Below are 11,494 nucleotides of genomic sequence, written 5' to 3' on the forward strand. Positions count from 1 at the left end.
TACTATCTGGATAACAAATAACAAAAGTCTGAAAATAATTACTAGTAGTCCGACAAGCCTCTACTACTAAGAAACTAGAGAGCCATTGGGAAAAACCCCCAACTAACTCTGACTAAATTGTAAAAAACTAATCAAAAATAGGAAAGCTAAAAATCTGGATAAATGGGTCCTTGAACCACAAGGACTCACAAACTGTAGGTATATAGATAGAAAAGCCCAAAATCACTTACACTGTTGAGACTAAGCACTTGAACCTACATTATGAGGCAATGTAGCATATAGACATATATGTGGATCTGTACTTTGAGGATGTACTGAGTATATAAGGGTGAATTCACAGAAAATCAATATCTTAATGTTATAAAAACTCATAGAATATGCATGCTATATGTGATGACTCACATAGCTGAAATAACTAAAAGTTGAAAATCATAAATCATGAATAATAAAACATACTGCATAAATTTGGTGATCCATCATATTTAAAGTCTAAAAGTTGAACTGCTATCTGTCGTTCTTTTCCGTTAAGCTGTAGGAAAAATACTTCATAAACCATCCTGAAGATCTTTACTGTTAATAAAATTCTTTTCAAAGCCTTTCTATTGTTCTTTACTAGTAGGGAACTTCTCTTAATCGACACAAACCATGTGAGCTATCATGGATTCTAACATTTCGTTCCCCTAAGGGGAAAACCTTACATTGGGGAGAGGTGTCATACTCTTACCAAGGAGTATAACTTGAGCTAAGTGATCACATCTGTAACTATCATCCATATAGAAATGGGAATACTAAATCTGTACCTACATTGGCTTATAGTTCTAGGAAGTAGGATGCGCTAAACCCACATTTTTGGTGCTATGTACAACTCCCTATAATATATATGCTCATTCTGTAGGAAATCCACTTTTAAAAGTCATAATATTTCATATTGAAAGCTAACCGTGCATCTGTTCAATCAAAACTAAATTTAAGCTGTAAAGTGGAATCCATATCTGAGCTAAAGATCAAAAGATCAAATCTTTATTCAAAGTATTCTATAAACATATCATGGGACGCTTAAAAGCATAATCATTCTTGAAATAACAATATTCAACTAGGGCCAGATAACCCATGCTTAAATTTCATGTCAAAACTTCATAATGTTCATGCTTGATAATGTAAATATTCATAATTCAACTCAAAATCTGGAAAATATAGTCATATGCATGAATTTACGAGAGTAAACATGCCATTCAACATTAAAATCACTTAAAACATTAAAATCTTCATGTAGCAATAAATGGGTATGGATCCTAAATTGAAATTCATGTAAAATCATGTAAATTTGTAATTAAAATTAGTTTTGGGAACAAGGATGAAAGATTTATCCTTGTTCAAAACCCCACATACCTTAATTGATGAACTAGATGAAGAATCTTGATTTTGAGATCCGATTTGTGCTCTTGAAGGTTGATTCTTAGAATTCTTGAATTGGGGACCTTGAATTTTGAACTATTTTGGGAAAAGAAGGGTGGAAATTTGGGGATTCTTGAAGTTGAATGTTGAAGCCTAGGGTTTTAATTGAGATGGATTTGATGAGCAATGAGCATATTTTACTCAATATTATGATAAATCCTTTGTTTACATGATTTGGGGGCTTGATGATAGACAAAATTGCCCTTGGAATTTAAAATCACGCAACTGGAACGCCAATTAAGGCCCCACCGAGATGTGGTAGTGGGTCATCGCGATACCCATTGCGACGCGGTGGAATCGCGGTGACTTACTGGATTGTGACAATTGTTATTTTAGGATTCACCGCGATGCGGTGCAATCGTGGTGACCCTCTAAAAATTGAGAAATGTCGATTTGGCCTCCACTGCAATGCGGTAGCCTCCTTAACGTGATACGACCTAATCACGGTAAGCTACTATTTTTCCAATTCGAATGCGATCCAATCCTCGTCTGAAAATTCCAAAACTTACCCGAGACATGCTATTTTCACCCCTGAAAATGATTTAACTCAAACATCATTGTCTCGGAGCCCGGAGGGTCAACTTTAAAATCTTTAAAGTTTAAAAGGAGTCAAAATGACTAAGTCCCTCAACTCAACTTTATTTTTTTTAGATTCTAAGTGCTACAAGTACGTACTAAGGGCTGGACTGAGCTAGAAACATTTGAGGTATTATAATATCTTCCTGTTGGGAACATTCATCCTCGAATGCAACTAATGAAGCTGAGATGCTGAAAACCTGAGGCTATAACTTGTATGCACAACTCAAAGCATGACTAAACTGGTTTGCAAGTGCAAGAATTATCAAAAGAATTGCTATGTAAAGCTGAAACTTAGAATGTAAAAGAGATGATCTGGGGAAACTTGTTACCTTGATTCAAATCTAAATCTGCAGTAAAGAGATGAGGTTACTTGGTTTGCATATCTGTTGCTGCTTCCCAAGTTGCTCCCTCAATGGATTGATTCTACCAAAGAACTTTGACCAAGGGAACTTCTTTGTTCCTTAGTCTACGAATCTGGGGATCAAGGATCTCAACTGGAATCTCTTTATAAGAGAGGCTTTCATGAATATCTGTGCTTTCTAAGGGTATTACAACCGCTGGATCACCAATACACTTCTTTAACAAGGACATATGGAATACGGGGTGAACGGAGGACAAATATACAAACAACTCAAGTTCATATGCTATCTTCCCTACACGGCTCAATATTTTGAAAGGGACAACCTAGCGAGGACTAAGCTTCCTCTTTTTGCCAAATCTCTTTACCCCCTTCATGGGTGACACTTTCAAATAAACTAAGTCGCCGACTTCAAACTTAACATCTATTTTTCTCATATCTGCATACAATTTTTGATGACTTTGAGCTGTTTTCAAACTTTCTTGAATCGACTGGACTTTCTCCATAGCTTCTAACACCACATATAGCCCTATCAACGTGGCCGGCCTTACCCACTTTGAACCAACCAACAGGTGATCTATATTTTCTCTCATTAAGTGCCTCAAATGGGGCCATCTGAATGCTAGCATAGTAACTGTTATTATAGGCAAACTTAATCAATGGAAAATGCTCATCCCAACTACCTTTAAAATCAAGCACATATGCCCTTAACATATCTTTTAGAGTCTGAATGGTCCTCCATGTCTGACCATCTGTCTGAGGATAAAAAGCTGAAAAAAGATGGACTTGGGTACCAAGACCCTTCTGAAAGGCCTTCCAAAAGTGAGAGGTAAACTGAATACCCCTATTTGAAATGATAGATGAAGGAACTCCATGCAATCTGACCAACTCTCTAATATACATCTTAGTACAATCTTTAGCTAAGTAGGACATATGGATTGGCAGGAAATAGGCTAATTTTGTCAACCTTTCTACTATAACTCAAATCGAATCATGCTGACGTCGCGAACGAATAACCCGGTTATGAAATCCATGTTCACCTCTTCCCACTTCCAAGTAGGAATACTGAACTCTTGCAAAGGTACCACCAGGCCTTTAGTGCTCTACCTTACCCTGTTGACAAACTGAATAATTTAGCTACGAACTCTGCAATATCATTCTTCATACCACTCCACCAATAGATCTCCCGCAAATCTGAGTACATCTTAGTAGCATCAGGATGAATAGAGTAATGCGCACCATGCGCTTCATCCATAACCTGCTGTCTCAAATTATAACTGCACGACACATACAATCTACACTGGTATCTCAACACGCCATCTCCCCATTGGGAGAAAACCTCCTCCTTATGTTCTCCAATCGACTCCTTTAACTTAACTAAGATGGGATCTTGATCTTGTTTCTCCTTCACCTCAGAAACTAAGGAGGATTCTACACTACTTTGCACCCACATGCTACCCTCAGTCGAATCCACTAAATGAATACCCAATCTAGATAATCGATGAACTTCCCGAACTACCTCGTTCCTATCACTCTCCACATGAGCAACACTACCTATAGACAATCTATTAAGGGCATCTTCTACAACATTGGCCTTGCCCGAATGATACAAAACACTCATGTCATAATCTTTCAACAATTCTAGCCACATTATCTGATGAAGATTTAAATCTCTCTGCGTAAACACATACTGCAAACTTTTATGGTTCGTAAACACATCAACATACATCCCATAAAGATAGTGCCTCTATATTTTCAAAGCAAACACAATGGCAGCCAACTCAAGATTATGAGTAGGATAGTTCTTTTCGTGAGGCTTAAGCTGCCTTGCCTCTTTGGATCAAAAAACAACACAAGCCAACTCAAGAAGTATCACAATACACAACGAATCCATCTGTACCATCAGGTAATGCTAAGATTGGGAATGAAGTGAGTTGAGTCTTTAACTCCTAAAACCTCTTCTCACAAGAATCTAACCATTGAAACTTAACTTTCTTCTGATTCAATCGGGTCATAAGAGACATAATGGATAAAAACCCCTTAACAAACCATTAGTAATAGTTATCTAAACCCAAGAAACTTCTGATGTTTAGTGGAGAAATGGGTCTAGGCCAGTTTTTCACTACTTCAGTCTTCTGGGGATCAACTCTAATATCATCACTGGAAATAATATGATCAAGGAAAGCTACTTACCTTAGCCAAAATTCACATTTGTTGAATTTGGCGAACAACTGGTAATCTCCAAGAGTTCGCAACACAATTCTAAGATGGTCTGCATGATCATCCTCACTACGGGATTAGACAAGGATATCATCGATAACGACTATGACAAACATGTCTAGGTACTATTTGAACACATGGTTCATCAAGTCCATGAAGGCTTTTGGGGCATTTGTCAGCCCAAAAGACATGACTAACAATTCAAAATGGCCATAATAGGTTCTGAAAGTTGTCTTCGAGATATCACATTCTCTTACTCGAATCTAATGATTGCCGAATCTAAGGTCTATCTTAGAGAAATAACTTGCACCTTGGATTTGATCAAAAAAGTCATCGATTCTAGAGAGAGGATATCTATTTTTGACTGTGACTTTATTCAACTGACGATAGTCAATGCACATTTTCAAGGAACCATCTTTCTTATGCATGAATAGGACAGGAACGCCTCATGGAGAAATACTGGGACTTATGAAACCCTTATCTAAGAAGTCTTTGAGTTGCTCTTTTAACTCTTTAAGCTCGGCAGGAGTCATATGATATAGAGGAATGAAGATGGGTTGAGTATCAGGAAGAAGATCAATTCTGAAATCTATTTCCTTATCGGGAGGTATCCCTGGCAAATCTTTGGGAGACACATAAGGAAATTCATTGACTAGGCGGACTGACTGAACTATGAGAGTCTCAGACTTAGTGTCTTTGACTCGAACTAGATGATAGATACACCCTTTAGATATCAACCTTCTAGCCTTCATATAAGATATGAAATGACTCTTGGTAGACACTGAATTGCCTTCCCACTCAAAGACTGGCTCATCAGGAAACTAAAACTTCACCACTCGGGTGTAAAAATCTATGCATGCATAGTAATAATAGAGCCAATCCATACCAAGAATAAGTTCAAAGTCAACCATGTCTAATTTTATCAAATCTGCTAGCATTATCTTATGAAGGATAGTAATGGGACACTTTATATAAATTTGTTTGGCAACAACTAACTCACCAACTGAAATAGAAACCAAGAAGGGCTCTAGGATCTTTTCAGGACCTATTTCAAAATTAACTGGAACTAGTAGGGTCACATAAGAGAAACTTGACCCAAGGTCCAACAACACAGAAATCTCAAGATGAAGGACACGAAGCATACCAGTAAAAACATCTGGGGAGCTCTCTTTCTCATAATGGGATGGTAAATCATACAACCAATTCTGGCGCTGAGCGCCACCAGTGCTGGATGATGCGACCTAAGGAGGGATTGGGCGATCTAGGGGAGCTGGTGCACTAGTAACCTGAGTTTGGAGATGAACATCCCTTCTTTCTTGCTTTACATACGGGAACTCCTTGATACTATGGCCTAACTGACCATATCCAAAGCAACCTTTCTGAACCAACAAGCACATACCAAGATAATTGTTACCACATCTAGCACATGAAGGATAACTAGGCCTTCCACCCACACTATTCTGAGATATGGACATAGAAGTCTTACACTACTATTCCTTCTTACTTCTGGGTACAGGGGCACTAGCTGAAGATGGCGCTGGAAAAGGTGGACGAATCTGAAACTACGAATAATTTTCTCCTGCAAATCTTGATTGACCAAACTCAATCTGCCCAGTTCTAGCCTTCTTATTTTCTTTATCTCTCCACTTTAACTTTTCTTCCTCAATCTGTTAGGCATGAGTCATCAATCTAGCAAGATACATATCTCTAATAATCATGGCAGTCCTACAATCCTTGACTACCAATCCAAACACTCCAGTAACAAACTTACTCATACTAGATCTAGTGTCAGCTATCAACTTAAAAGTATACTTAGACAACTGGTTGAACGTAAGGCAGTACTCTTTCACTGTCATTGAGCCCTGCCTCAAGTTCATGAACTCCTCAATATTTTCTTCCCTTAACTCATACAAAAAAAACCTATCTAGAAAAGCATCCTGAAAAATCTACCAACTCATGGGAGCTACAGTCTCACCCCTACCTTTCTTCCACATAACAACCCAATCATAAGAAGCATCCTTTAACCTATAAAAAGACAATTCCACACTCTCCTCTTCAGTAATATACATAACTTGGGTTATTTTTTGTACCTCATCAAGATAAAACTGTAGGTCCTTACCTACCTTTGACCCAATGAATTCAGGCGGATTCATTCTCAAGAAGTCATGAAGTCTGGCTGTAGCTAAATCACCCTCTTGTTGACGCAAAACTACCACCTGATTATTGGCCTAGATATTAGCAGTCACAGCTTGGGCCAATTCCTGAAAGGCAGCCCAAAATTTGGCATGAAATATTCTCATTCAAAGAATCAATAGGCTGGAGTAGTTGGTTATCATTCCTACGGGCACTAGCTCTATGAGGAGGCATATTATGTTATGAAAGAGCATGAGTTAAAAGCAGATAAAGATAGTTGTAAGAAAGATAGATTTAGAAAGAAAAGAGATGATTTCCTAAAACGTCTAATAGCCTCTTTCTTATCACACCCATGATCAAGACTCTATGTAACGTGGCTTGTCTGATTTCCTTGGACTCTCTAAACCTTAGGCTCTAATACCAAGTTTGTAACACCCCAGAACTTAGTCCTGAGATACCACATGGTGCTCAAACTACGAGTAGCCTTAAGCTAACCCTGTAATCCTTCTACTAAGTCTATAACTCCCATTAAGGTAAACAGATCAAGCATCAATACTAAATTATATTAAAACTATCTGAGATCAACTGAATATACTGTCTGGATAACAAATGTGGAAAGTCTAAAAATAATAGCTAATAGTCCGACAATCCTCTACTACAAAGATACTAGAGAGCCATTGGGACAAATCCCCAATTGACTCGGACTAAATTGTAAGAAACTAATCAAACACTAGGAAGGCTGAAAATCTGGATAAATGGGCCCTCGAACCATAAGGACTCACCAATTGTATGGATGTAGATAGAGATGCCCGAAATCACTTATGCTACTGATACTGAGCACCTGAACCTACATTATGAGATAATGTTTCACATTGACATATATGCGGATCAGAACTTTAAGGATGTACTAAGTATATGGGGGAGAATACACAGTAAATCAATATCTAAATGATATAAAAATTCATAGAATATGCATGTTGTATGTGATGACTCACATGGCTGGAATAACTAGAAGATGAAAATCATAAATCATGAATAATAAAACATACTGCATAAACCTGGCGAGCCATCATATTTAAAGTCTAAAAGTTGAACTGCTATCTGTCATTCTTTTTCGTTAAGCTGTAGGAAAAATACTTCTAAAACTATTCTAAAGATCTTTACAGTTAAGAAAATTCTTTTAAAAGTTTTTCTATTGTTCTTTACTAGTAGGGAACTTCTCTTAACCGATATAAACCATGTGAGCTTTCATGGATTTTAATATTTCATTCCCCTAAGGGGAAAACCTTACATTGGGGAGAGGTTTCATACTCTTGCCAGGGAGTATAAATAAAGCTAATTAATCACATCTGTAACTATCATCCATATAGAAATGGGAATACTGAATTTGTACCTACATTGGCTCATAGTTCTAGGAAGTAGGATGCGCTAAACCCATACTTTCGGTGCTATGTTCAACTCCCTTTAATATATATGCTCATTCTGTAGGAAATCCACTTTTAAAAGTAATAATATTTCATACTAAAAGTTAACCGTGCATCTGTTCAATCAAAACTAAATTTAAGCTGTAAAGTGGAATCCAATCTGAGCTAAAGATCAAAAGATCAAATCTTTATTCAAAGCATTCTATAAACATATCACGAGACTCTTAAAAGCATAATCATTCTTGAAATAACAATATTCAACTAGGGCCAGATAACCCATGCTTAAATTTCATGTCAAAACTTCATAATGTTCATGCTTGATAATGTAAATATTCATAATTCAACTTAAAATCTGGAAAATATAGTCATATGCGTGAATTTATAAGAGTAAACATGCCATTCAAAATTAAAATCACTTAGAACATCAAAATCTTCATATAGCAATAAATGGGTATGGGGCCTAAATTGAAATTCATATAAAATCATGTACATTTGTAATTAAAATTAGTTTGAGAAGAAGGATGAAAGATTTATCCTTGTTCAAAACCCCTCATACCTTAATTGATGAACTAGATGAAGAAGCTTGATTTTTAGATCCTATTTGTTCTCTTGAAGGTTGATTCTTGGAATTCTTGAATTGAGAACCTTGAATTTTGAACTATTTTGGGAAAAGAAGGGTGGAAATTTGGGGATTCTTGAAGTTGAATGTTGAAGCCTAGGGTTTTAATTGAGAGGGATTTGATGAGTAATAAGCATATTTTACTCAATATTATGATAAATCCTTTGTTTACATGATTTGGTGGCTTGATGAAAGACAAAATTGCCCTTGGAATTTAAAATCCCGCAACTGGAACTCCAATTAAGGCCCCACCGCAATGCGGTAGTGGGTCATCGCGATACCCATTGCGACGTGGTGGAATCGCGGTGACTTACTGGATTATGACAATTGTTATTTTAGGATTCACCGCGACACGGTGCAATCACGGTGATCCTCTGAAAATTGACAAATGTCGATTTGACCGCCACCGCAATGCGGTGGCCTCCTCACCGCGATACTCACTGCGATGTGGCTAATCGTAGTGAGCTACTATTTTTCCAATTTGAATGCTATCCAATCCTCATCCAAAAATTTCAAAACTTACCCGAGACATGCTATTTTCACCCTTGAAAATGATTTAACTCAAACAACACTATCTTGGAGCCAGAAGGGTCAACTTTTAAACCTTTGAAGTTTAAAGGGAGTCAAAATGACTACGTCCCTCAACTCTTAACTTTATTTTTTATCAAAGTCTAAGTGTTACAAGTACGTTGTCACGATCCAAATGGCCATGAGTATCACCCACACTAATCTTCCTGTGGGAGAACCATCTGAACCGAACCATTACCTAATCACGTAGTTAATATTAAGATGATATCATTATAACATTAACATAATAAAAATAATCTAAGACAAATCATTATTAATGCGGAAGTCAAACAAACTACTTACTAAAATCCGCATGACCCGAAAGTCATCATACAAGAACTACTAATAAAGATCATGTCTAAAGAGATATCTAGAAATAAAGTAAATAAAGAATGTTTCATTGTCCAAAGATGGACAAGAATAGAAAGATGATCCATGGCAGCCTGGAGTTAGAGTGCTCACCCTTGGATCAAGATCTGCTATCAAACTTTAGAGGTGAGGTCATGCCTGAGCCTTTAGAACACTTTCTGCACTCAGCAAAAGAAGGGTACAGGGTAGTATCAGTACAAACCACTAAGTACTGGTAGGTATCAAAGGCCGACTCACTTTAATAACAAGTACAAAACATAAATCAATAACAAGTAGACAGGCATCATCACACAACAAATACTAAATGAATCAATAATACAACAATAACAGATCAAATACTGCTCACAAACAAGCCACAAAACCATGAAGAGTATCAACCATACTGTAAACATCCACAGTCTCAACACAATTATGTACACACATGCTATGAGACTTATTTTTTCCCAAATAGTTATGACCTGTATGGAATAATCTATGTTCATGTACCGTACCGGCGTAGTACCCGATCCAACATATACATATCCGTACCGACGTGGTACTCAATCCAACATAAAAATATCCATACCGGTGCGGTACCCAATCCAACAATACATATCCGTACCGGCGTGGTACCCAATCCAACATATATATATTTGTACCATTGTGGTACCCTATCTAACATAAACATATCCGTACCGACGTGGTACCCAATCTAACATATAAATAGCCATACCGACGTGGTACCCGATCCAACATAGACATATCCGTACCGACGTGGTACCCGATCCAACATAAACATATCCGTACCGGGGTGGTACCCGATCCAACATATAAATATCTGTAACGACCTGGTACCCGATCCAACATAAACATATCCGTACCGGCGTGGTACCTGATCCAATATATACATATCCATACCGGCGTTGTACCCGATCCAACATAAACATATCCGTACCGGTGTGGTACCCAATCCAATATATAAATATCCGTACCAGCGTGGTACCCGATCCAACATAAACATATCCGTACCGGCGTGATACCCAATCCAACATATACATATCCGTAATGGCATGGTAGCCGATTTAACATATAAATATCCGTCCCGGCGTGGTACCCGATCCAACATATACAAGTATTATCAATATCAAATTTACACAAACCCCACAACGTACAACACAATGTACCAAGTTTTACAAGTATACGTAAATTCATAAGACAATTTCGTCAAGTAAATTTTCAATAATCATTTATACACGTATCAACAATTCAAACATCAACAATTTCAAGCATGTCCGAAAATCAATCAACAAGTATCCAATTTAGGAGCATACATGCAATTAAGTCGATTCTAAACTCCAATTAAACTATAACCTTCCTCAACCAGTGAATCCAAATACAGTTAGTCCGCAAGCACCTTGCCCTTCCTCAGAGTTTCAGAATGCTCAAAATTTGTTTCAACATATAATCCCTATAAAAGTACACATTTGATGACACTTGCTTCATAAATTCTTACTCTAAAAATTAGATCAGAAATCTAAATAATCCAAAAGTGGTAACTGATTCCGTAAAATAAATGATTCAATTTGTAGTGTGAAAGAATAGTGGCTGCGCCACATTCCATTGCCTAGAATCCATTGACACAGTGGCCTAATTCCATTTATACAATATATTCTAATCAATTCCAATCATTAAAGCATGATTTCATTCTCTTGTCTAGTTATATCTATATATATACATATTTATCTTAAGAAAACATTACCCTTTACACGATTTTCCAAGCCATTCTAAAGT

This window comes from Capsicum annuum, chromosome 10 (genome assembly GCF_002878395.1).
Source record: "Capsicum annuum cultivar UCD-10X-F1 chromosome 10, UCD10Xv1.1, whole genome shotgun sequence".
Taxonomy (NCBI): Eukaryota; Viridiplantae; Streptophyta; class Magnoliopsida; order Solanales; family Solanaceae; genus Capsicum; species Capsicum annuum.